This window comes from Anabrus simplex, chromosome 13 (genome assembly GCF_040414725.1).
Source record: "Anabrus simplex isolate iqAnaSimp1 chromosome 13, ASM4041472v1, whole genome shotgun sequence".
NCBI classification, from domain to species: domain Eukaryota; kingdom Metazoa; phylum Arthropoda; class Insecta; order Orthoptera; family Tettigoniidae; genus Anabrus; species Anabrus simplex.
This window is the reverse complement of record NC_090277.1, coordinates 41,366,208-41,391,803: the sequence shown is the minus strand read 5'-3', so window position 1 is coordinate 41,391,803 and position 25,596 is coordinate 41,366,208. Positions and strand designations below refer to the sequence as shown.

The 25,596-nt window shown below is 40.8% G+C and overlaps 1 protein-coding gene and 1 non-coding gene across 2 annotated transcripts in view; one reads left to right on the top strand and one right to left on the bottom strand.

Annotated features, from left to right (window-relative positions):
• klar (klarsicht) overlaps window positions 1–25,596 on the bottom strand; it is a 1,195,270-nt gene that overhangs the window by 462,352 nt on the left and 707,322 nt on the right. The window lies entirely within an intron of this gene.
• On the top strand, window positions 19,489–19,607 carry LOC136885158 (5S ribosomal RNA). The gene has a single exon (XR_010861476.1). It is a non-coding gene; the product is annotated as a 5S ribosomal RNA (ribosomal RNA).

Genomic DNA, 25,596 nt, shown 5'->3' with positions numbered 1-25,596 from the left:
TATTCTGGGGGTCATTAGGATGCAGGAGAGCCTAGCCAGAGTTCCTCTATAAGGCCAAGTCTGGCGAGGAGCTATGATTCATAGCACTCAGTTCACCATCCGACCGGCGGCGGGAGACCTTTCACCATCTGGTCTACAGAATATGTTAGATAATTCTTTCTTTTAACCAACTAGACCAAAAATCCACAGTTCCAGTCCTTTGGACAAGCAACTGAACACTGAAAATATTCCTTCATGAAATATGGAAAAGGGAACTTTTAGAACTTGAAGGAGAAGTAAATCATGAGATTCCTTAAAATCCCGTCGTTTACGTTGTTCTTGTTGATGAGGTCTACGTTGCTTCTGCACTTTGATATCGTTCGAAGAATTTGAAGGTCGACCATCTTCTGCAATTGTCTGTGTTTATCACGAAATCTTCATCCGAACGAACACTCGGTCAGGATTCATCAATATATTTCACCACTGTAAGTTTATGTTCACTTTTCTAACTTGTTATTTGCAACCGAACGACGTTTACTTGTTGGTATTATAGCATGATGGCGCATGACAAACTCACGTCATTCATTGTTAGATAACATAACCTCAAAATTAAAATTCATTGGTTAACTAACTGTACCACTAGTAACGCTACTGTCACATCGTACACGACCTCTTTCAAATCAAACTATAGACCTTGTTTTGCAAAATTTAAAATATCTGGGAAACATTTTTTAACAAAGGATCAATCTATTTATTGAAGTATTTAAAATGAACATTCGATAATAATTGTTGAACAAGTTCATTTTTAAAAATTGCCCTTTTCAGGGGTTTTTCGTGAATAACATTTGGACCAAATATGATTTCAAAAATTTTATTTTTCCATTTGATAGAGCTCTCCAAAACACTTGACACTTTCACCATTTCTCTACCGGCCGGGCTGAGTGGCTCAGACGGTTAAGGCGCTGGCCTTCTGACCCCAACATGGCAGGTTCGATCCTGGCTCAATCCGGTGGTATTTGAAGGTGCTCAAATACGACAGCCTCGTGTCGGTAGATTTACTGGCACGTAAAAGAACCCCTGCGGGACTAAATTCCGGCACCTCGGCGTCTCCGAAAACCGTAAAAGAGTAGTTAGTGGGACGTAAAACAAATAACATTATTATTATTATTATTATTATTATTATTATTATTATTATTATTATTATTATTATTATTACCATTTCTCTACCTTCAACACTTCAGTCATAATTGAGTGAAATATATTAACTTGACGTTTTTGCTAAAGTGTGCGATCTTGAAAACATTTTCAACGTTAAAACAGACCTCAGTAGCATTGTTAATACAGGCAGGGTGTTCCGAAAAAGAAACCACTTGTCCCTTTGCGAAAATCAAATGATCATAAATATGTTTCCCGGTCCGCCATCCCAGTGAATGGGGGGCGGTAGAATAATACCGACGGTATCCCGTGCCTGTCGTAAGAGGCGACTGAAAGGGGCCCCAGGGCTCTTAACTTGTTAGCGTGGGTTGGTGACCATGGGGCCCTCGGCTGAGACCTAGCATTGCTGCCGCTGCTTCTGCTTCTTCTTACTTGTGCCAGGCACCTCACTTTGATATATTCTATCCGACCTTTCTTGGTCAAATCTTGTTATTTTCCGACCCGGACGCTATTAGCTTTCGGAGGGCTAGGGAGTGTTTCATTTTCACGCCCTTCGAGGCCCTTGTCTTTCTTTGGCCGATACCTTCATTTTTCGAAGTGTCTGATCTCTTTTTTTTAAATCTCTGTTTAGTGTTATATAGAGGATGGTTGCCTAGTTGTACTTCCTCTTAAAACAGTAATCACCACCACATGTCTCCCGGTCATGGCCATCCATCAACGGCTGCTAATTACAGATGGCAACCTGACATAAGACACAGCCTGCACGGTTGCTAGGTAACACTGTCTGACTATCCGTCCATACCTTATATCACTGCCTGCACGGTTGCTAGGTAACACTGACTATCCGTCCATACCTTACATCATTCCCTGCACGGTTGCTAGGTAACACTGACTATCCGTCCATACCTTATATCACTGCCTGCACGGTTGCTATGGTTAGTCTTCCATCATATGTTTTGTCGCGTCACGTCACACACATTTTCGATGACCCTCACCCATAAGACATATTTATGTCAAAATGTAGGAAGAAATCTGGCGTGAATAATTCACCTCAAAACCAGACAAAAACGTGCCGAAGAACATACCTCCGGTAACCGACCGTTCACAAAATAAACTATGATGCAATGACTGCTGCTAACAAATTATGTTGGTGTTTTAAAGGAAGGCTAAATTATGGAGCGGACACGTACTCGGTGTTGTAATAAATATTAAATCTGAAGAGAGTTGATTAAAAATAAATTTGCCTATGAACTGCAATGGAGGAGACGCATCGTATTCATTTTCGAGTCTGCTGTCTTAACGTTTCGTATGATATACCAACTGTCCTGCTCCGTAGCTAAATGGTTCTGGCCTTCGGTTTAGGGAGTCGCGGGCTCGATTCCCGCCCGGGTCAGCGATTGTAATCTTAATAGGTTAATTCGTCTGGCTTGGGAACTGGGTCTTTGTGATGTCCTTAACATTATAAATCGTCTCCATCCTCACAGATTTGCAGGTCACCAATAGGACGTCCATTAGAAAAAAGACCAGCACGATAATAATAATAAATTATTATTATTATTATTATTATTATTATTATTATTATTATTATTATTATTATTATTATTATTATACGGTGCATTATCCACGTTCCGATTAGTTACCACATTCTTTTGGAAGGAGGGGAGCGGGTATACAGAGTGTGTTAACCAAACTGTTATCCTCGAGAACTCGAAAACAGTTCAATACAATAGATAGAATATGAATTTTCATTTCTTCAATCGGTTTTACTTCGCACCGACACACCGATCGTCTTATGGCGATGATGGGACGGGAAAGTGCTAGGAGTGGGAAGGAAGCGGTCGAGGCCTTAATAAAGGTACAGCCGCAGCATTTGCCAAGTGTGAAAATAGGAAACCACTGAAAACCATCTTGAGGATTGCTGACATCGTGGTTCGAAGCTACTATCTCCCGAATACAAGCTCACAGCTCCGCGTCCCTAACCGCACGGCCAACTCACCCGGTTCGAGCAACCTGAAAACAGTTAAACAGTTCGAATCTGATAATGATGATGTTTGTTGTTTAAAGGGACCTAAGAGCTAGGCCCATCGAATCTGAGTTTTCACTTTCAGTAGGTTAATGTTACCAAACGGGTTAATAATCGAAATATAAGTACTTTTTCAATCTGGGAATATCTGTCGAGAAAAGGGGACCAGCTTCGTTTCTGTTCAATGTAACAGCACTATTTTCTTCAGCTGGCGTTACAGACTAAGACAATGCAATCTGAAGAGTACAAATATTTTCAAATTCCGACAAGTACATTTCGAGAAAGCGGTATATTTTCAATCGTGTTTCACCCACACATACAGCCTTTCGGTGCAGTAGCGTATTACTTTGGCTTGCTGATGAATTCCAAACGTGTTAACTCCTATTTAAGAGTCTTGAATGGCTAATAATTGTTCTTCCTTCCGTTCGTTATGCAAGGAAGCAGCTGTTTGTGAAACACCATTGTTCTCGCGCGGCAAGTATGCGCATAATGCGTGAAGGTTGGTGAATGATTGTATTGTGCATAAAGGTGTTAAAGGTTGTCACTAGTCGTCGTGTGTCGGCGAAGGATCACAGAGAGGAAGAAGAGTCGGAGGGTCAAACAGCAAGAACCTCTGTGATTGGTTTGAACGCGTTTTACATTTTCTGACACATTTCATTTTTCTCCCTTAGTGGTTTAACGTCGCACAAACACATCCAAGGTTTTCGGCGACCTCAGAATGGAAAAGGTCTAGGATTTGGAAGGCAGAGGCCTTAATTAAGCTACAGACCCAATATTTATAATTCCACTTTCTTTCCTCAGCGACTGAGTTTGAGTCAGGTAACTTGCATTCGTGAAATGGACGCTGTCAGCAGCTCTGAAGACTGTCTTCCGTGGTTTACTATTTTAACACGAGGCAATTAAGTCACAGTCACTTCCTTCCTAGTCTTACCCCATCGTCGCCATAAGAACTGTGTCGGTGCGACATAAAACAAATAGGAATAAACTATGAAGACCCCAGATGTTTAGGCAGTAAATAGATAAGAATGCAAATAATTTAATTGTTATTAGGAAGGGTCGTCTACGCCGCATTTTCGTAATGTAATGAGTGTGACTCAAATTCTACGGATTCTGATGGACCGTACCCCTAATGTTTATGCAAACTTATTTTCATAACTGTCGAGCAGTTTACAATATACTTGCTTTATGTGTATGTATTTATGGTGACGTTGGGACAGGAAAGGCCTAGGAATGGGAAGGAAGCGGCCGTGGCCTTAAAGTACAGCCCCAGCATTTGCCTGGTGTGAAAATGGGAAATCACGAAAAACCATCTTCAGGGCTTCCGACAGTGGGGTTCGAACCCACTATCTCCCGGATGCGAGCTCACAGCTGCGCGCTCCTAACCGCACGGCCAACTCGCCCGGTGCCAATATACTTGTTACTCCCTCCATTAACTACTATTACTGAATGTTTTCATTCCTTCCCCGAAGCGAGAGGCGGGCCTCATATATGATGAAGCCGTCCCTCCGGCCAGGAGATTTGTATCGGGGAGGGTGACAAAGTTGTCGGTCGTGGCCTATGCTAGGAACTGTCCCGCAATTCGCCTTAGTGCAAGAGAGTGGAAAACCACGGAAAACCATTCTCAGGACAGCCGACGGTAAGGACAAGCCCCTCAACATCGCCCGAATACAGAGGCGTAGAGCCACGACCGGTCGGACTGCAGAGCTGTCGGACCACGGACCAGCCATGGCCACTTGTAGGCCGATGCCTGTTCTGCAACCGCCGTTCCATCAGTAAGTTTGCATGTTAGCCTATTACTGCCTAAAAAACCGTGATCTAATTGTATACAAACCCCGGACACTGGGCCTCCATTTTAGTCACCTCTTACGACGCATAGAGGCACACGGGAGTCTTAATCTTGATGCCACATTTTAATCAATCTTTCTACATATTCTTAACAATTTCAGGAGTTATTAGTACAATTTTTCGTAGCAAAATCTCAAGTTCCTTTCTGGGCTAATTTGACCATCATGTTTCTGTAATCTCTCATCACACAACGAAAAAAGCACAAGAGCACAGAACATGCATATCCTACCATACGAGGTCACAAGTCCTCAGCGTATGGCAATTCCTTCACAGATACTGGAATTTGTAAGTGGAACAACCTGGCACAAGATGTCAGAGGGATATCAGTACCCAAGGAATGTATAAGTGTATGCGCAAAATATCTGATGGAAAGGTGCAAACAGCAAGGCAGCAAGATTTAATTAGTTCCCTACTTCCTCGCCCTTTTTTTAAAAATCCTCTTCCTCCATCTACTAAATCCTTCCCCTGTACCTTTCTCAACTTCGGTGGAAACTCACAGGGGAGTTATATTTCACAGATAATTCTATTTTGTTTAGTAATTTTCTTTATGTTTTTACTTTACTGTTTATGCCTATCTTAAAAACTGTACTCCTTTTCTGTATTATTGTGCTCTTCCCCTTGACTTTTGTAGTTTTAATGTACAAGTAGTTACTGTTAGCTATAGTTCAACAGTTCTACATAGTATAAGTTAATCATAGGTTACGTTTTAATAATATGTAATTAGATATCAATAGAGCCCGGATTTTTATGCATTAATAGGTTAGAATGCAAAGTTTCTGAAGCGAGCAGCAAGTATGGTCTACCTTCACAACGATCATGCTATGGAGTTTGCATAAACATTAGGGGTACGGCCCATCAGACATTAGGGGTACGGCCCATTAGAACTCCTTTGATTTATGTTACTCTTACTAAATTATGGAAGAGCGGGTGGCCGACACTTCCTATTAACCAAATTTAGTTTGCAGTCTAACCTATTACGGCATGAAACTCCGAGCTTTGGTTATCAACCTAATTTTGACAGGGACAGTTGTCCGTATATTTGCCAGAATAAATAAATTCCCTCTCTCTATTAATCGAAGCTTCTAAAAGAGCACAAGCTATCCTTTTTTACTTAAAAACGCAAAATTTCACTTAAATATACCGAACTCGATTCTTTCAGAGCGAGTTTAATCGTTTAATGCAATCAACGTGATGTCGTCCGCATACCTAAGGTTATTTATAATTCTCCCAGCATGTTTAATTCCAAGTTCTGTTTAATCTAACTTAACATTCCTCATAATACAGACTCTGCTTGGATACTGAATAAATATAGTGAAAATAAACAGCCATGGCGTATGTCTTTGTTATTCTCGACCCATTTAGTTGCTCCATACAGGATTCTGATCACAGCGGCTTGTTCAGAATAGAGATTAAGCAGAAGGCAAATATGATGATCTGATGTCCCATATTATTGAGTACTTGCCAAGACTGAATATGGTCAACACGGTCAAAAAAGTAGGCTTCGAGGAAAACTAGCTGAAGAGTAAGCCGTTTTCCGTAAAGGTAGACGAACCAGAGATCAAATTGCTAACATTGGCTGGATTATGGAGAACGCAAGAGAATTCCATAAACACCTGCACCACTGCTTTATTTACTTCTATTCTGGAGTGAACTTTAAATTCATGAAAGGTTCTGAGACGCGAGACGGTCCGCCTAGCTTCAACCCCATCCATTATCGCGTGGTTCAGCCCTCCAGACACGATATCGTGATCCACCCTCCCAAGAGGGTGTTCATAACAAGTCAACTGCAGACAGCACCGCGGTCAAGGCCAAAACAAAGTATAACAATAATACCCCCTCAGCACTTATCATGGAAGAAAAAGGAACATAAGGGATACCGCACCCTTCGGAAAATGAAGGTATTGTCAAAGAAAAGGAAGGGTCGCGAATGTCACGACAAGAAATGAGACGTGACGCAAGTAACCATTGCAAGACTCTGTCACAAGGCGGCCGAGGACCACAAAGGCCGTAACCTAACAAATCGAAATCAGAAGAGAACAAGGTTTGACCAAGAGAGATCGAGTAAAGAAGATTAGGAGATTAGCACGAGTAATCAGAAGTTACGTAACAATCACTTAGGCGATCCCTAGTGGAGTTGTTGAACAGGTGTTGGAGTTTTTTTTTATTATTATTATTATTATTATTATTATTATTATTATTATTATTATTATTATTATTAAGAAATACTAAATTGAGGCCACGGCCGATTCCTTCCAACTCCTAGGCTTTTCCTATCCCATCGTCGCCATAAGACCTATCTGTGTCGGTGCGACGTAAAGCCCCTAGCAAAGAAAAAAAAACAGAAATACTACTAGTTTATCATTCTAAAACCACCATTATCGTATATAATTCACACAAATTCTCACACAACTTAGGTATGTCCAATGCTTAACACTACGGATTGAGTTGAGTTGTGTTGGAGTTGATAATAGTTGATACTGTTTTGTGATTAAGTGTTCAAGTTGATTTGGCTTGGAGCTGTTTATGTTGTTTAGGGGTTATTGTTGTACTGAACACCGCCTGGTGGCCATGATCGTTAAGGTGTTGCAGTCTAAACGGTCTGTCACCGAGGTTGGCCGGTTCGAGTCCCGTTGGCCGAGAAAAGTTTCACCATCAGAATGTTGGCCGGCAGGGTAGGGGAGGTGATGGTATACAATATTTCTAATCACTAGACTGCGTACCAAAAGCCTCTCCGCAGTGCTCATATGCAGTGAGGACATATTACGCTGTTGATGGTGATTCGTTTGAGCAGACCCCTTGGTGCTATTCGACAGGAGTACGCTACGTGCCGGCACCGGGTTTCACCCTCTCCCTTCCTAGTATCATATACCACGTCATTCATTTCATTAACTCCTCTGATGAGGGAGACGTCAGGAAGGGCATCCAGTCATAAAAACCCCTCGACGAGAGATTCATATCACCTCATACCCGACCTTGTAGAGAAACGGGACAAGTGGTTAGTGTTGTACTGGATTTGAGACTTGTTTTTTATTATTATTTTCTTTTTTTGCGGTTTGCTTTACGTTGCACCAGCACAGATAGCTCTTATGGCGAAGGCCTAGGAGTGGAAAGGAAGCGGCCGTGGCCTTAATGAAGGTACAGCCTGGTGTCAAAATGCGAAACCACGGAGAACCATCTTCAGAGCTGCCGACAGTGGGATTCGAACTCACTATCTCCCGGATGCAAGCTCACACCTCCAACTTGCCCGGTATATTATTATTATTATTATTATTATTATTATTATTATTATTATTATTATTATTATTATTATTATTAAGATCCAACAGTCGTATCAGTAGACAAGTTCATAATCATCCGAGAGGTGGTGTTGTTAGTGTTGCGTTATTGTCTTGTCGAGAGTGATCTGAATTACTTAGCAAATTACCGGCCTTGTTTGGAGTAGGTCGAAGTGTACATTAGTCGCGGGTTATGATAATGGTTTAACGTCACACAAATACATTAAAATTGTCGCCGACGCAAGGATGAGGAAGGGCTAGGAATGGGAAGGCAACTGCTGTGACAGCAGTTCATGTGTGAATATGGGGAAGCACGAGAAACCATCTTCAGGGCTACCGGCAGTGGCATTCGAACCCACCATCTCCTGAGTGCAAGGTCACAGTTACGCGACTTTTACCGAGCGGCCAATTCGAACCAGTCTGCATTGAGCTAATGACTGAAGAGAAATGTGGGTGAGACCGATCAATCAAGATTACGGAAGGATCGCCCGTTAAAATAAAAATTGTCAGCCAAAACAGACATTTTGATTTGGTCCCAATTAGACCGCCTGCGTGTCAATCTTTGTCGTTTCATTTTAATCCAGCATATGGCGGAGAAGCAGATGGACGACAGGCTGTATCAAACCAGTCTCGGATGACTCAAACAATAACCACGGTGGTTTTTCTGAGGTGTCCCTTCCAGCCACTAGTGCCACAGTATTACGTGCTGTCGTCTCCTGAGTATAGTATTTTTGTACTGGCATTGTTCAGACAAGCTGTACACAGGATAAGAATTACACTCTGCATTCATACTTTTGCTGAGATTTTCAATAATCATCACTTTACCTGTCAGTTCCGTTAGACTACTTGCGTAGGCTTAGTAAAACTATTCGCTGAATCGTCTCGACCACGCTGGCATTCATTCGCGTGGCACACCGCTTGTCTTTCTCCAGACCGAAATCCACTAATTAAAACAAACAACTTCAGGAAGTGACTAGATCCTTGAAAGCAAGCAGTTACCACAGACATAGTCGATACCACACCACACCACCACCACCACTGAAGCTGACGATCGACTGATCAGATTTCAAGGGTACTAGTAGCAATTTTGAAAAATACTACGGAACAATTTACTCTGTAACTTGACCACATTAGGGTAATATTTTTTTTATCTAAATATTAAAAAGGTTTACTAAAAACACCTTTGTCCAGTGCGTCTGGCCGTTCTACTGGACCGATTTACTTCTTCTTTTTTATTCTCTCCGGAATTACCAGCCGCTGAGTCATCAGACACTGACAGCTCTCTGTACTACGACAGCCAGATAAAAGTTCGGTTTAAATTTATATGCCACTTAGGCCATTTATCTGGAAGTTCGGTTGAAAACTCGTACAACGACTTTCGTTTATGTGCAATCTGGGAGAATATTCTCAAGGTTAGCTATGCCGAACTTGTAGAGGCAGTTAACGCTCTTATCTGGGACTTTGCTCCTATCGAGGACGCTACTGTAAGAATCAAGATGGCTACACATAAAGATGAATCTACATCTGCATGATGTTGTACGAAATTTTTGTTAAAATGTAATCTATGTATATATTTATAAAATATGGCATGCTTCCAGTCCAACTATCACAGAATTCTTAAAATATTTCCTCCCAATCTAGCAAGTTGTTGCTACTGACTGTATGACTTGCACACAAGCAAATAAACAGCAAGCTTCATGGTTAGCTATGGTCTTTAGGGTAGCATCGTTCGCCACTATGCGTTTGTTCGTGGGTTCGAGTCCCAATAGTCTATTTTTTACCTTCCAAATTAGTTGGTAGGGTACTAGAGGTGATAGTACACATTTCCTAATCATTATAATGCGTATCAAAAGCGTGGGTTCTATTCCAAATCTATCCGCGACGCACATATGGGGTAAAGGTATACGACGTTGTTCTTGGCGATTCTTCCGTCGAGTAAGGATGTTAAGGAGGTTATATTTCTTCGACTTCATAACAACTTGCTAGTAAGTATTTACACTCAAGTGAGATAAATGCTTGCTAATAACTATTCTCACATTGTATTGAAAATAAAGAAACTGACACTTATTCAATGAGCAAGCAAGACATTGAATTAATAGTCAAATTAATGATCCTACGCTGCATCAGTGGCATTAATTACGAATATACTTTACTTTCGCCGTAACGCGCATCCTCGCAAATAGTACTAGACCAAAAAAAGATACATAACCTGAATCTTAACTTTTGCGTCCTCTATAACAGTTTCAGTTTCGTTACACAGTTAATTAATTTTAACATTCCTTCGTATGTGTATATTTCAGTCCTAATACTGTTTTTGACCTGAACTTCCACATTATATCTTAATAAGATTCTGATATTGAATTCTAGTAATACAATTTCAAAGGGAATAGAGCTAAACAAACGAAAACACCAGCTAAATTTCACTATATTTTCAGTAACCTTATTACCAACCCAATACAAATGTTACTACATCTTCCGCATTACAATACCGTCGTTAAAATCCGTTGGTACTACGCAAGAAAATATTTAACTTCTATTTTGCAAAACTGCAGTCTACGTATCTGGCTGTTTACCTGACAGTCGTAGTACAGGCCCTAAGTTGAGTCAACTTTATCATAAAATCAAATCACTAAATGACCACTCCAATAATTGCAGGCGAAGGTTAAATGGTTAGACGGAACTTAGATGGTTGCTAAGCAACTCAAACCTTCATTAATACTCTGATATCGCCCAAACTACGGCAAACTAGCGAAAGTGACAAACTAGGGAACTTGCAGTTCTAAAATGTTGGTCTAGATTTTATTAGTTCTATAATGTCTACCCTCTGACAATGCCTCATATTTGCAGCTCGTTTTGTATGGCTAACACACAAAACCAATCATAAAACATAAAAATTGATTTGACATGAGAAATCATAACTTCTTTCAGCTACCCTAATTTTTGACAATTTGCACATTCCTTAGTTTGCCAGAGAGGGCACGATATGTGATTTACATCCTTAGTAATTATGACTGCATAAAGCCATGTATGATTACTACCTGATAAGCCAGAGAGAATACACTTCCTCTCATCATGGATCTCTGCTAGATATTCTTTGATTCTCTGACTTTCCCCAGCACTTTATTTGTTTTTAAACACCGATTCACCAAATGATGTGGATTGTAAAAAATAACTTTTTTTTAAATAATGGTTCTGGCTGGATTACGTTTAATTCAAAAAATGAATGAAGTATCTGCTTCGGATCGTGAGTGAAACAGGCTTGACGTATTATTTTCTTATGTGGACAGTCAAAACCAAAGCATGTTAAGTCACATTTGTGTATTGTTAGTTAGTAAGATTTAAGTTCTGTTTAACGAAGACTCCAGTGTAAATTCACTGACAATAATTCATTTATAAGATAATAATGTCCACGTCAAGAATACCCACAGAAAATGTGTTACATATACGACAAAGTGACTTACCTGGATGAAGCCTCTTTTATTAACTATATTAGAATATTAACAAGATAACTTATTTGTGTCTTACTGGAGACTGTTTTGTACACTTCAATTCTGGAAGTAAACTTTGGCTTATCGCTTCAGTATTATGACGAAATTACTTACCGTCTTAGTGTAAAAGGATAGAGAGTATTAACTTTAGTAGGTTACTGCAAAAATTAAAAAAAAAAACAGAAAAATTAATTTAGCTGGTTAATGAAGTAGACTCAACAGATGCCAAAACTTTCCTATCTTAAAAGTTGCTAAAAGAAAATGGTAGACGTACGTACAGACGGGAAGGTATCAAGACGACTGGCCCTCTGTATGACCATTAATAAAGGGAAGGGTGTCTGCTTACGCGAACCAGTATTCAGTCACCACCAATTGTACAGTAAGTTGCACTATCTCGGGCAAGATCGTTTAAAAATGTTAAGATCCATAAACGTCCAACTGGTGGAAGCACAGTGAATATTGTATGGAAAGAAGTGGTATAAACTACATTATGAATAGGGCCCGGATGTTTATGCAGTAATAGGTTAGAACGCAACAGTAGGTTTTCGGCCCATTAGAACCCCTAGAATTTATGTTACTCATACTACATTTCGTTAGAGCGGGCTAGTCGACATTCCCTACTAACAAAATTATTTATGGTTTCCCTGTAAATATGTACGGTATTATACAATTTGTATAACCTCAAATTCGTATTGTGTATAAGTTTAACCTCAAAATCTATATAGTCGAAAGCGGTAGAAAACTCTATAATGTTCGTAAATGAGATTTCTTCTATTATAATTTGGTATATATGCAGTGTTATGGAAATTCACTGTAAAGATTATTATCCAGATACAGTACATGTAGAGACATTAGGAATGTTGGAGAGATTTCCATACGTATTGGTAAACAGTAATGAAAGTTCTAGCTGGATCCATTACTGGAGTACTCCATTCGACTAGCTGGTCAATCGATGTTTCGAGTGTGTTCCATTAGAGTGTTGTAAGAACCCTTCCAGAAATCGATAATTCTAGACGGTGGATTAAACAGTATGTATATCAAGCCGCCAGTCAGAGAGTGAGTCAGGTTGGACTCGGAGTGACTGATGGGCTCCGAGGTGGTGGCGGTGACTTCAAGAGAGCGTATGTTACAGTGCGCTGAGACAGTATTGTTGATATCTGTACTTGTCAGAATCTACTTCAGGGTACTCCACTTGCAAGTGTGTATAATTGTGTGTTGTGACTTACAGTGACAATAAAGTTATTTTCACAAGGAAGTGAACGTGTTCTCGTGTGATATTCATTTCCGTATCGTTTTATTACACATCGTTTCTGGTTGAAATCCGCTTCAGAGTAACGTAAACAACGACAGTCAGAGAGATCCTGCATCATGATCGGGAATTGAACTAACGACCCCTTGGGATATAAGCCCAGTATGCTGACCATTTAGCCATGGAGTCGGACTAATACTGACAACCAAACTGCTATCCTCTGCATTAAACTTATAACTTTGTTGCCCTGAACTCTACATTATATTTTTACCGCACTTGTTGAGTAGCCAGCTCCGCGGTGTAGGGGGTTGCGTGCCTGTCTCTTCCTCCGAGGCCCAGGGTTAGATCCCCGGCTAGGTCAGGGAACTTTACCTCGATCTGAGGGCAGGTTCGAGGTCCACTCAGCCTATGGCATTACAACTGAAGAGCAATCTGAAGGTGAGATAGCGGCCACGATCTAGAAAGCCAAGAATAACGCCCCAGAGGATTCGTCGTGCTGACCACATGATACCTAGTAATTTGCATGTATAGTTTAGTCATCAGCAAATAATAAGCCATACGAGAACATCAATACGTTTGATCAATTGTTTATCATTAACAAAAAAATGGTCCTGGATTAGAACCCTGGGGTACACCTGAGGTGGCACACAACACTTCGCAATCTGAAGGCCTTCGGGCTGAGCAGCGGTCGCTTGGTAGGCCACGGTCCTTCGGGACTGTTGCGCCATGTTTTTTAACTACTCAGCGCAAGAATACATTTTACCAAAGCTGAACTCAACGATCCGCCAGTCAAGGAAGGGGAAAGTTCTACGGGTACGTAAGTCTACTCTTTAGCCCTGTTTCCTGATACGCGGTCTGAATGAAGTGAGATGAATTTATGTGGGATGTTTCACGGCCAGAATCTTTTCCAGTCACGGAACTGAGTTGAGGAGCAAATGAAGGTGAAATGAATGAGGTACGAATGAAATTGGGTGAGGAGGTGGATGAAATAGGATGTGGCCTATACGTAGCAAATATCCAGGCATTTGCCTCGAAGTGAATGATGGGAAACCACAGCCGACGGTCGGGTTCGAACCAACTCGTCTCCCGAACGCAGAGCTGGGCTCCATGGTAGTAGCGTGTAGACACCCGCGGTCACACGGATGAGTGACGGAGAAAGCGCTACGAGTCTCAGTATAAAATCCTTACTCTGGGCAGAGCCCTGCACGGATGCGAATAGTGCCTTGACGGATGCAAACTGTATGGCAGAGCGGATTAATTTTGCCGATAATTTCTATAAAATGTTTATTACCACTCCCGTATACTTTGATTTTATTTTACAATTTTGTTTTACGTCTCACCGACACAGATTGGGCTTATGGCGACGATAGGATAGAAAAGGGCTAGAATTGGGAAGGGAGCGACTGTAGAATTAATTAAGGTATAGCCCCAGCATTTGCCTGGTGTGAAAATGGTAAACCTCGGAAAACCATTTTCAAGGCTACCGACAGTGGGGTTCAAACCCACTATCTACCGGATGCAAGCTCACAGCTGCGCGCCCCTAACCATACGGCCAACTCGCCCGGTCAAGTATACTCTATAAATCTCGACAAGTTGGCCTTTTATACATTTCCTGCCGCTATTTTTGCTCTTAGTGAGGCCAACCTTAACATTAGTCTGGCAAAACGGCGATATTTAAAGAGCCACGAGTCCATAAAGTCATAAATTTCACCTAAGCCTGACTGGCTCCTGCCCGCAATTAGTTGGAAGGAAGGAAGAAACAAATGTTCCGAAAGAGAACCGCTTAATAAGTCGGGAGTTTTCGCAAGAGGAAACCCTCCATAAACCTGGCACTGTAGGTTGACTGGTGTCAGGTATCAAGCCAGCCTGCTGTATTATGTTAACAGATCAATCCATTCCAGTACACTGGGTGTAATATGGTTAAATAATATCTGCGAATAAAGCATTCGCGCAAGCAGGTGCGGATAATATTTTGTATATCCGCGCACGAATGTGACTATGGAATGAATTTAAATAAATGAAACCAAGAATTCTAGGGAATACAAATAACAACATTTTTGTGCTGGAGCGGACTGAATAAATAAGAAGGGGGGAAAACGTGTGTCGTGTTCTTCGGACGTCCTTCTCCTGCTGCTTCTTCGTCCCACACAAAGAGGACCTGGACTGCACCCCGCCCATCCGGTCAACACATCCAAATAAGGTCTGGCAGCATGCACATTCTAACAGGGAGATAAAGAAACTGGCCCAACACCTGTAAATACAGTCACTAAACAGAAACATTACACTGAAAGGAAGCAGCAGACAACGCTGAGAAGTGCTTTAAAAAAGTAGCAGTCTTATTCGTTACTCGATTATTTAGAACAGGAGTTTAAAACTTGTATGGGGCTCGAGGGACAAACTGCAGTCCTTCGCTATGATCGCAAGTCGCCCTTTATTAATAACATGCCAATTTTTGCAAAATTTTGCAAGTAGAACAGAGGTACCAGTCGGAAATAATACGCATGGTTCATTTGAAACACTATTTCACAATATTCTATGCTGGAGTGGGGAAAAAATGGGGTTTCAATAAGTTCCAGACTTTCAAGTTCATAAATGTTTATACTTTCCTAAATATTTCAGTGCGATTTGATAGAATGTGATACTGTTCTTTTAAGAACGAATGAAGTTATTTTTTTTTCCTATAAGTGTGTCAAACTATCAAATATACGTGCAAAAAAGCACAAACTTTACGGACACTCCAGAAACACAGACAAATCTAACGTATAAGGGGGAAAGAGCTACGACAAAAAAATCATAGGACTAAAGTTGTAGATCACTCCAAATTGAACAGAGGTTGTGCACTCCGTTTTGTTATACGACTTACCGCTTAGCCACCAAATACCTCGAAAGAAAGGTTTGCACTGTCATTAATATTGCCTCCACATTTCAGTACTTTTCACGGGTAAAAGATAAAAATTATAAACATCTCGTAATTTTCCGTCGGTTACTAGCTAAAAGGTATAATTTTGCCAAATATCCCTTTCAGGTAGTTTGTACACTTATTACTCAAAATTAATTTCGTCAGACTGAACAACTTAACAGTTACAAATTAACCGAGTCGAAACTTGAAGAAGATGGCCTTTTATATTATAAAAGAAAACTCCTAAATTTTCTTCATATTTCTTTCAAAAAATCAAAAATCTCATGGGGCCCGCGAGCCGTCAGTTGGAAACCCCAGATTTAGAAACTGAAAACAGATGGCTCAGCTATTATAAACTGCATAAAGGAATCGAATTAAAATCAACAAAAACTATTACATCCAGCCCTAAACAATCTCAGTTTATTTGAATTTCCCTTTGCGAAAAGCTAATGATCATGAATATGTCTTTCAATAAATGAAACTCAAATATTGATAACGAACGATTCGTTTGCATCATTTCACATTTTGGCTACCAAGGCCTGCGGTAACGACCAATGTGACGTCACTGACGGTACACTTTCTATTTCAACGCACACTGTTTATACAAATCCACAGCCGCAGCATCTTTGGGGGCCATGGCCTACGTAACGACTAATGTGACGCCGCTTCAGTCACACATTTTATCGCGTTACACTAATTTTCGGACATATTAATGACACCAAGCTCGATAGCTGCCGTCGCTTAAGTGCGGCCAGTATCCAGTACTCGGGAGATAGTGGGTGTGCACTGAAAATAAGGATACAAAGTGGTAATATTTTTAACGAACACCATTACAGTAAAATCTTTATTCCAACTTGTCTTCTCAGTAATAAAACAAGTTCCATACTGTCTGTAACTCGAGCACAACGAAAAATATTCCACGGTAAGACTGCTAACAGATTTCACCTATCACGTAAGCAAAGATTTATGTTTATGACTGAACCATCTCTCACCCGCAGAGACAAGCCAGACAGATAGTGAAAATTTCACCGCAGACAGTTATTAGCTGATTTCCACAGGTGCATCTGCATGAACGAACGAGTCCGATACCCATAGCCAATCGACAAGCAAACACAGCAGTCAACGCCAGCCACAATTGTGCCTTTCAACGATCAGTCAACAAGCCTCTGTGAACTGACTAAATGTCCGCACAAAACTATATTTGTAACTACATATGTGACTACATTCAGTTCCGTATCTCGTATCCATGAATCATTAAAAACTGAATACAAACAATCGACGTCTTTATCTCCCTCTACTTCTCTTACTCTCCATGGCAGAGTCCATTATTCTCATAGTTCTCATGGCGACGATGAGATAGGAAAGGCCTGGCAGTAGCAAGGAAGCGGCCGTGGCCTTAAGTCTCAGTCCAAGCATTTGCCCGGTGTGAAAATGGGAAACCACAAATCATTTCAGGGCTGCCGACAGTGGGGTTCGAACCCACTGTCTCCCGGATGCAAGCTCACAGCTGCGCGACCCTAACCGCACGGACAACTTAACCGGTCCTATCGTTCTCGCTAATTTTAACTTTTGAGTAAGATATCCTGATTCCGCACAGTTTTCTACCATCCTGGAGGAACATCTCCCTTGCATTCCCCAATTCTTCTTCTGTAGCTTTTACCACACTTGTGCGGTCGCGCAAGTGGATTTGGCCTTGTTTTACGGCCGGATGGCCTTCCTGACGCCAATCCTATATGAAGGTATGTAATCTCTCTTGCGTGTTTTTGTGGAGGTTGACAGTGTGGAGTCTTGTGTGAATATTAAGAGGAAAGTGTTGGGGCAGACACAAACACCCAGTCCCCGAGCCAGAAGAATTAATCAGAAGCTATTAAAATCTCCGACCCAGCTGGGAATCGAACCCGGGACCGTCTGAACCGAAGGGCAGTACCCAGTCCATTCAGCCAACGAGTCGGAAATTCCCTAAGTCTTCTCCCTATGAACGAATATTTGCCCCAATTTCTCTTCTTGAATTCCAAATTTATCTTCATATTATGATATAATCCTACTTTACAAAACTGCAATTTATCTACCAATGTCATTGCACGCCATCTCTCCACTGGCAGTTCGGAACATACCGCTTAGTCGAGCAGCTCGTCTCCTGACTCCCAAGTCTTCACAGCTCCAAGATTGTAATATTTTCGTAACACTACAAGTTTGCCGCAAATCACACGTAAAAACTGTTCTTCATCAAGATGCAGGCCATCAGGTGTGAGATACCGCAGTCACAGAGCTCATTCTTTCTGTTGTTGTTGTTGTCGAGCATGTTTCACTTCATCACGTTAGTCTTAGAGCGTGAAACTCCCGTCCTCAGTCTGCTCAACAATTTTCCGTGGCAAGCCAGTAGAACTGAAAGCCTAACTGAACAGTCGTAAATTTAGCTCGCCACCGTATTTGGCGACAGATCACTCGACATAAACAAGCAACAGCTTTTGGCATTGACGATGACACTGTCCTCCTTGCAACCAATGTCAAGAATCTGCAGGAACTACTGAATGTTATGACCGAAGAACAAGTGGATGGTTGTAGGTAGTAAGGAAGATGGTATTCGGGGTAGTCCCAAAGCACGAGAGGACCAGATCACGAGAGTGGCAACATTTAAATACCTGGGATGTCACATAAAATATGACCGAGACCTTGCTGATGAGATCCGATGCAGAAATGAGCAGGCCAGAACTTCTTTTCAAAAACTTAGAAAACTTTCGAGAAATCCTGACATTTCCATTACACTAAGGGCACGACTACTCCAGTGCTGCATTCTCAGCATCCTAGTATACGGCGCTGAGGCATGGACACTAAGTGAGACCAAGAGATTGCAAGTGGTTGAAATGTGGACGTACCGAAGGATGCTGAAGATACCTTGGACAGCTAAAATGATCAATATAGAAGTTTTGCACCGTATGAAGAAAGAACCAGAAATTCTTGAAGTTATAAAGTGGAGGAACCTAGAACACTTTGGTGATACCGAGCGAGTTGGCCGCACCGCTGTGAGCTTGCATTCGGGAGATAGTGGGGTCGAGCCTCACTGTCGGCAGCCCTGAAGATGGTTTTCTGCGCTTTCCCATTTTCACACCAGGCAAATGCTGGGGCTGTGACTCAATTAAGGCCAAGCCAAGGCCACTTCCTTCCGACTCCTATCCCTTTCGTATCCCATCCCTTCGTCGTCATAAGACCTACCTGTGTCCGTGCGACGTAAAGCAACTTGTAATAAAACTTTGGTCATGTGATGGGCATCAGTAACTACCGCCTTCTACAAGTTGACGGAGTAGAACATCGTGGCTCGGCAACTTCAGCCAGTGGTTTAGGCAGACGAAGCTTATTCCAGGGCTGGACAAATCCCAGGCGACGATAAAGAGACTGGTAGTTGAAATGGTTGATCGTGTTTTCTCAGTAAACTGAACATTGCTCCAGTTGGGTTAACATAAACAGATTCACGTGAAAAGGGTTTTGATACTGTCTCTTGACTCGAAAATACGTTGAGATCTTCCCTGCAAACAGATTGCATGAATCGCCTAACGGCGATCAGTATGAACGGCTCAGCCAACGGCCATACCATGTTGAATACACCGATTCTCGTCCTATCATCGCAGTTAAGCAACATTGGGCGTGGACAGTAATTGGATGGGTGACCGCTTGGGAACACCACGTGCCGTTGGCTAAGTTCCCTTTTCTCCGGCCCCGCGTTGTAGGGGGCAACGCGTCCGCCTGTCACCCGGCGGCCCCGGATGCGATTCTTGGCCGGGTCAGGGTGTTTTAATTGCAATGATTAATATCCCTGACCTAGGGACTATGTGTTTGTAACGTCCTTCATCTTTCTTTTCGCACACACAACATTCTACACTACCGCCATTCCAATTACACTCAAGTTCACACAATATGCTGCCAGTAGGGGCAAAAGATCCACATGGGTCGACGCCCCGAACAAATAGCATTTATAAAAAAATGAACGGCCTAGGCTTAGAAGATTTTGGAAAGACAATATCAGCAAAGGGTTACTGATCTCTTGTGAGAAGTGAATAAGAATGAAGCAGCGATAACTGCTAAGGTTATGAAATCGAACTAGTTAACACTATAGAGCCAGTAGCGCAGAGACAACAATCTAAAATCCAACTTTCGAGGCTTCTTAGAAAATAGAGTCAAGAGATCTGTTGGTTTTACAATCATGTCTCTGTGAATGTTCAAAAGAGCCATCCCACTGAGTCAGTGTTCACTTGTTTATTCTCAGTTTCTGTTTTTTTGTTGGTGGGAGTGGGGGTGGCTCTAACCCCCAGTAAGCCCACCCCTCATCTCGGCTACGCCCCTGTATAGAGGTAAGCAGGGCAATTTAATTTCGATGCCTGGCTCCTAGATTTTTATCTAATTTGCCCAGCCTTGGTTTACTCTATTCAGAACAGCTATCAACAAACAACAGATCATGCTAACGCTCTGCGAGAAGAAAAAGGAGAAAAAGATTACAATTAATTAAAGTCTATCAGGTTCCATCTTTTCAATACTAATACAATCCAAAAAAAAGCAGCTAATATACAAATGAAATGAACATTTTAACATCAAATAGACTGCATGCAATTTTAATTCCTCAATTTTAAGTACGCATTCTAATTAGACAGTACGAGAGCATAGAATTACAGACATTAAGGAATGTGAAGACAACTCATCAACCAGATGAGAAAATTTTTTTATTCATGACTTACAAGAATTCTCTTGTTACATATTAGGGATATTTAATATAGCATAATAGATGTTTAGGATTTAACCAATAAATATTATGTTGTATGTAAATATGTATATGTATGAGTTAAGTATGACAATATTTTGTTTAATATTTAGATCGCCAAGTTTTTTTCACATTTTCTAAATCAGCTGATGATGGTGACATAATAGAGCACCGAAACATGTACTGTAATAAATAATGTTGTAAATATCATCCAACAACATTGTATTAGTATTGAAAAGGTGGAACCTGATAGACTTTAATTAACTGTGATCTCAGTTCAATACGGACAAATAAGTTCCTTACGTTTAAAGAAAAAGATTATTTTGACCACGTGATACTAGAGACATTCCCTGAAGATATAGATCATGATGTGCATGAGACCCAGTGAGAGTCAACCAACCAAGTAATGCGAATGCATAGCCGTAAATGGCGATACATTGGCACCTAATTCACAGCTGTAAACGAGCTAATTTCGCCATTGGGAACGGTACAATGGTATGCAGGCCTTTTAAATTTCGCCATCATGTGACTGCATTGTGTCTGTCAAAAGACGTGGCCTTGTCCCTAAACCAAACTCAGTTCTGTTGTGATGTTCCGTCAATAGTACAACACATTTCAAGCTGTGTTGGCTAACAACACTTCCGCGCCTGGACAAGCCTTGACTTGCCCTCTATTCTTCCAACTTCTCTCCATCAGCTGCTGTGTGATCAGGACCATGCCAACGTTTTGTTGTAGAGAATGATTCCCAAACGTATGAGAAGTAATCACGAGAAGGATAGAACACCCCAAAACAAAAATCCGCGTAACGGTTAGGCAATGGGGGCTCGGGAGATTTCTATGTGGTTAAAATGATACATGCAGCTCACCTTCTTTGGGGTGCCTCCGAAAACAGCTACACCACCTCGGAGTGAGGACACGAGTTCGATTCTGACTGAGACGAGGAGCGAGGTTCACGAAGAGCTATTCGATACGAGAGGTAGCGGACCCAGTCGCGGGTGGAAATTTCGTCACGCTGATCATGTAACTCTGTAATATCTGCACTTTTCTAAGCTGCTAATCTTCCGTTACTTCCAGTTTCTTCGCTCCCGGTGCGGATTGCTAAGATGGGGGTGAGGGGAATTCTGTACGCAATAATTCTTTTCAGTGGAGAGGCGAGGGGAAGTGCAGTTTGGTCATTTTATACTGTCTCTCTGTGTATTAAGGAGTAAAAGCATGATGATTTGATGAAATACGAAGCGTGGAACAGGACATTTTTAATGATATATAATAACCTACTAAAAAGTCTCGATTAGTGAGAGCGCTACCTAAATTAAATTCAGAGAATTCAGTACAGGTAGGAGTAGCGTCTGATTAGCCTCCTGTGGGATTCATTATTAGCTAATGAAAGTTGTAGAGTGCCCACTGAAGAGAGTGGTTTCCTTCTTAGCAAATGATTAAAACAGACTACAAAGCGAGCGAGTTGTCTACGCGGTTTGAGTCTGGGAGTTGTCAGTTTGTATTCGGTCGCTAGTAGGTTCAACGCCACTGTAGATAGTCTTCCGGGGTTCACACCAGGCAAATGCTGGGCTGTAACTTAATTAAGGCGACGGCCGCTTTCTTCCCAGTCACAGCCTTCTTGTCCCGCCATTGCCATAACCTCGTGAGGCCTGAAAACAATATCTAAGAATATTTTGACTTATACGTTTATAACTAGAGCCCAGATTTTAGGCTGCAATAGCTAACAAGTTTGCCCTAGCCGCACAACGGTTATGCTATGAGTTTTGCATAAACATTAGGGATTCTGCCCATCCGAAACCCTAGATTTTATGTTACTCTCGTTACATAACGGAAGAGCGGCCTAGTCGACATTTCCTAATAACCAAATATTAGTTTGCATTCTAACCTATTACTGCATAAAAATTCGGGGTCTAGTTATGCCAAAGTCCTAATCTTCGTAGGCAAGAATGAAAAAAATTCTCAATATGTTTTTTTTTTAAATTTAGAATGATGGAGCGTCCTCATTAGAGTCCAAGAGCTCAAGGATCATATTTTTTGTAGGTATGGACATATTTAGTGTGAATGTTCATGGACTATCCATGTCAGTGCGTGAAGGAAAGGAAAAAATGTTCCATCCTGTTAGCCTCAGGAATACGTCACATTTTACATATAGAAAGCAGTGTTTCCCTGAGCAACCCTGCGACAGCGGCTTAGATTCTTATGCTCCTTGTAGAACGGGTATTAGGCCCAGCCGCATAGGGTAGCTTCCTGATTTTCCTGGTCGTTTCGTAGTCTTCTTCAGAGAAACTTCTTTGGTCGCATTTATTGTACTTTGTAACACTGAAGGAAAAATAAATCTGCAGAACGGAAATTGGCTTTAGTGTTCAAGTATCTGCTTGGAAGCTTGCTTCCTTATCACAGCTAGATTCTTTCTTACTTTGCTACTCTTCTTAAAGTCATTCTTTGTGGTTGCGTTACTTTTTGTCTAATTGAGACAATTACACTGTATTTGTCACGTATGAGTGGCAAGTATAATGCGTTAATGGATAGATATGTGTGTGCGCGGTGTTTCACTTTTACCACTTCCTCGATTATGTTTACCTTCTCTTTCATTTCCGGAATTTGTGTTTTATTTCTTTTCTAAAAAATTTTTGTTCTGTTTTCCCTATATGCATTATTTCAATTTTTCAACCTTACCTAATAATAATAATAATAATAATCATAATAATAATAATCATCATAATAATCATAATAATACGATCAAGAATTAGACTCCTTCGGCTGTTTGGAAATCGAAACAGAAACTTTGAAGAATAATTAACAAACCGCAGCTTTATCCGAAATGAACATGCGAAATGTTGTGTGCTTTGTGGAAATTATTCGAGTAGCATGCAGGGAATACGTTCGATCGTATGTTATTTTTTGATAGAGCAACTCCATAAATTCTCCGGCAGCAAATACTCGCATTTTCTAAACAGACATATTTCCTTATAATCAGTAACATAATGTGTACTTACGTGGAAAATGTATTGGATTTCACGTTCACAGCACTACCATCATTGATAGAAACCACCACTCAAACTTACCTGAAAAGAAAAATAATAAAATAGTATAAATCCAGTTGTTAAGATCAAGGGCAACAAAAAAATGAGCAAACTAAAGGAATCTCTACAACAGATCATGGAAGACCACAAAGCAGGGGTAGCTTAAGGATTAGTTTTATGCACGGCCGCCTTCTGCGGTACTTCAGGTCAGCGCGCCTCTCAATATACAAGTCTTATTTCGAAATATCTGAACTTACACCTGACAGGAAATCAACCTTACAACCACCTGGATAAGGACGTTCCGATATATTAAAATATCAATATTTCATTCGATATCGAACGATATGTCGACATTATCAATACAAAATATCGATATATCTGGATATCAAAGGTTTTTCTTTCAAAATACGAGGATTTTAACTTATATTGAGGTTCACCGATCAGTTACAGCTTGAAAGGGAGCACTGAATTCGGGAGGTGGTGGGCTGTAAACACGAAGCTCTCGCCGCTCTTCAAACCCCATTCAGTTCAAGCTTCCCTCTCTCCTTCACCTCATCTGAAATCAACACTACACATCTTCTGGCCTCGTTCGCAGTTAAAGTTCACTGTTCTTTGTGAATTTTCATTAAGAATTTTTTACGGATATCTTAGATTTAACCCTAGCAATACCAAGGAATTTTTTAAAATATACGACTTTCAATTTCGGATCTGGCAGTTCCGACAAGAAAAAGGATAACTAAGAGAATTTCTGATAAGAGAATCAAGTATAATGATCAACTTCCTTTTCTACATTAAAATGCTTAGCGCCTTTCTTTTACAGTTATATAAAATTATAACTTTGTACACATTATTAGATTAATATCACCATTCCTTAAATTTTCCTAACGATCTTTTCAACATCAGAATATATCCTTAATTAGTACCGATATCACAAAAATATCGAAACAAAATATCGATATTTAACTATCGAATATCGATGAAAAGGTATCTATATTCATTCATATCGAAAATATCACAACATTCCTACTCCTGGATAAACCAAGACAGGCTTTACAGCATTGACTAGGCACACTTCACTCGATGGCTCTAGAAGAATCGAGTCAAATGGTACACAGACGAATCCGTGAGATTATCGAACTATTAAGATAAAATGTTAGTGACAAAAATCTGTCAAAAGAAACGTCACTCGCAAAAAGTTACACTATATTGTGGATACTCTGCCGAGCAGAGGCGGATATGGAAGGATGGAATGTACATTACAAAGTGGACATCAACAGAAGATACTGTGAAAAATATGAACTTGCTTCTTCTAATACGATAAAGAAAGAAAATGTGCAGGTTTCTTGTAGAGCCTAATCTCAGCAACCACTTTAAAAAGTTCAGTAATTCCTTCACCATTAAAAAGTTTATATCTTCTACATTATTACTAATACTGATTCATCAGACGAACAGGTATTTCAAAAAGTAAATCATTCGAAGAAAATGTATGTCCGGGACCCTTAAAAATGAATGCATTGCATGAACTGTTAGTCCTATTTAAAAATAGGGCCCACAAAAGGTGCTGTATTGTAAAACCATGAAATTCGAGCCAATGGAAATTCCTGTCTCAGACGGTCGAATTCCACAATAACTGTAAATCATTTCAATGAGGATAGCTCCCAATTGTCGCGTAAAGCTCTACAAGTTCGCTTAATACTTCAAAGAGCAACGATCTGCAAACTGTTGATAGGAACGTGGGTGCAGCCTTGTGAAGTCCCTTCTATTTATGCAAATCCTCCGACAGAACCGTTATGAGGGATACAAGAGCGTCATAATACAACGATCTGTAGCAAGACTTACATGAACAATCCTGGGTACAGTCCTCTATTATCTCTTCCTTATAAATCTTCCAACAGAATCATAACGATGTGTAT